Genomic DNA, 2,881 nt, shown 5'->3' with positions numbered 1-2,881 from the left:
TGGATTATGGTGTTTGCTGTTTTACAGTAAAAAAAAAGTGTTTCATCAAACCTAATGCTTAAGTTACTAAAGAACACAAACAAAATATCTTGATGGTATTGAATGCATAAAGGGAATGATTTTATGTTGAAAATGAAACTTCTTGCCTTCCTGTTGCTTAGAGCATAAACTCTGCTATTAGCAATTGGGTGGCATTGCCCAATGCCTATTGTCAATAAGGAATCAATGTTAAGTTACAGGCCCCAGTGCAGCAGATTTTTATTTTCCTAGAAAAATGTGATTCTGAGAAGTTTGAAAGTCATTCACTAAGCCCATAGAGGTCAGGGCTGCCTGTGTCTCATCTTTAATGCCACAGATCATTGAAGAGTGGGGCAGTTGGATGGATTTTTCCCCTGCCTGCCCCCACCTCTGCCTGCATCCTGCCACTGTTATTTGTTAGAGCCTGCTGTCTGTAATGTGAAATTACAGCAATTAGCAATTAGGTGCAAGTGTGGGTGCCGGGAATTTATGTTTCTATCTGCACCTCTGAGATGCGATAGTGCTGGATGTCATTAAGAAATTTTATCACTGGTTGGTAATGGAATCCAAGGTGGCAGAGAAATTGTGTTGTCACTGCTTTCTGACAGACGATCCTGGGTCCCAGAGGCTCCCTCTTCTCTCCTTCTCATGGAGTCGGGGAGCACAGCTCGCCCGTCCCAGGGCTCCACACCCTGCCCTGACGGTGAGTTGGAGGGTGGGGAGGCGAGCCCCTCCTCACCGCTCACTATCAGAGGAGCAGCTGCCACATGAGCAGAAAGAGATAACAAGCATACACATAACACAAGCACACACAGGCTGGGTCAGGTGTCACTGAATCATTACTGTCTGCAAGTTTTCACAGAAGGAGAATAAATTAGGAGATAAATCAAGTGATCACGCCATCAGGAAGGAGCTAAAGGCATCTGTTTACAAGTCCTATCCAAGCAGAAATTAACAAGTGTGATATTACACACACACACACACACACACACACACACACACAGTTGAAGGACAGATATTTACACTATGTAGTTACTATGTTTGCCACACAATTTCTTATTTCGCATGCCAACAACTGATGTGCGATTGAACATTCAAAAGCTCGCAATCTGTTACAGAAATGATTAAACAAAAGCCAATTAAACTAAAAAAAAATCTACATGTATGAAGATATAGAATTAATGTTGTTTAACAGTAAGGAGATTTATATGTGAGCTCCACTGGCTGGTGAATTGACTTGAATGCTACTGCTTCTGCTTTGAGAGGCTATTTGAGCTGCCTCAACTGTCCGGCCTCTTTATTTTGACTATTAAACTCTCCCTAACCTCCCTGATCTCAAACCACATCAATAGACTGGACCTGGAACTTTCCTCCACCAGAAGAAAATTCATCTAAGAAAACAAACTGTTCCTCCAGCATGTGTTAAGAGACCAAGGGACAGAAAAATCAATAATGGCAGCTGCCCAGACAGCAAAATAAAGGAAGCATTACAGTACTGCCTAGAATGCAAGAAGTACAAATTAATAAGGAAATGTTGTTCTGTAAAAATTACCAAACATATCACAGGCCGCTCAAAACAGATTCACCTGACAGACGCGGCAAATAAACTCAAACAGCAGAGCAGCGTTTGGGGGGCATTCAAATTAGAGAAGGAGGAGGAGGAGGGAGGCTCTTCTTTTCCAGAGATCATTCGGGAAGGCAAATTCTGATTACCAAACATGTCACATAAAAGAAACAAATACCAACTTGGTTTGCTCCATGGCATATCTCTCACTATAGGTCAGCTTCTGACTGGGAAAACCTGGTGTCTCATCAAAGGGTTGCTTAAAACAGACCCAGAGGCTCTTCAGCAATTCAGTGAGGTCATTTCAGGGGTGTCTGCTCAGGACAAGATTAAGCTGCAAGAGTCTGCAATTGTTATACTGCTTGTGGTGTCTGCTTCTGAGATAATGAGCAACTTCAGCATTTGAACAATGTTTCTGTTGTCATGCATTGCATGCGAACTTTGTGCTCGTTTCACAATCAGTTATAAAGGGAGGGATGCAGTAACCTTCACAAGGATAGAGCGCACTGTGTGGGATTTTTTGCAAGACGTGGTCTCCTGTCAATCGAGCAGTCAAAAAGTCTCTGTTCCACACTCCTGCCTACCAAATTCACACAGAGAACTGCTGTCCTGAATACTGCATGTAACATTCTGCCATCACTAGATTTGACAGGGGAATACTGAACCCAACATCAATTCTCAATACATCACCCTCATTATGAACATATCGCAATATTTTTGAAAACAACAATGTACTGTATTGTAAGCAACTGTAAGGGACAGAAAAGTCCGAATGACGTTTATAGGTAAACTGGGACTTCTTCCACAACAACATATTTTAAATGTAACCAAATGCTACAAGAATGTCTTTAGACTCCTGTGTAGCACTCCCTGTATGAGTTTGGCAGAAAAAGTGACATTTCTTTCATGCACTGCTTTCAGAATGATCTGCAATAATTGTGATGGCAGTGGAATTGCTGGGAGAAAAAAGGTGAACCTGTAAATGGGACATTTCTGAACCGTTACTCTGGCAGGGAATTACAAGGCAAAGTCGTTAACAAGATTTGGAGGCACAACCACCCCATCTCATATTACCAATAGACTAAAAGTGATGACATCACTTTTCCTAAAAGGGCATTGTATACATTAATGTGGAGAGGATGTAATTACACTCTTGCTTTTTAAATAATTGCCGGAAATCTAATTAGACAGTGTCAATTGTACGGATTACACCAGCTTGCCTGGAAATCAGCTTGTTGCCACATTAGTAAATGAATTAAGCCTCGTCTCAGCCCTCATCTAGTCAGGCATGGAGACATC

The sequence above is a fragment of the Megalops cyprinoides genome, chromosome 12 (genome assembly GCF_013368585.1).
Source record: "Megalops cyprinoides isolate fMegCyp1 chromosome 12, fMegCyp1.pri, whole genome shotgun sequence".
Lineage (NCBI taxonomy): Eukaryota > Metazoa > Chordata > Actinopteri > Elopiformes > Megalopidae > Megalops > Megalops cyprinoides.
This window is presented reverse-complemented; position numbering follows the sequence as displayed.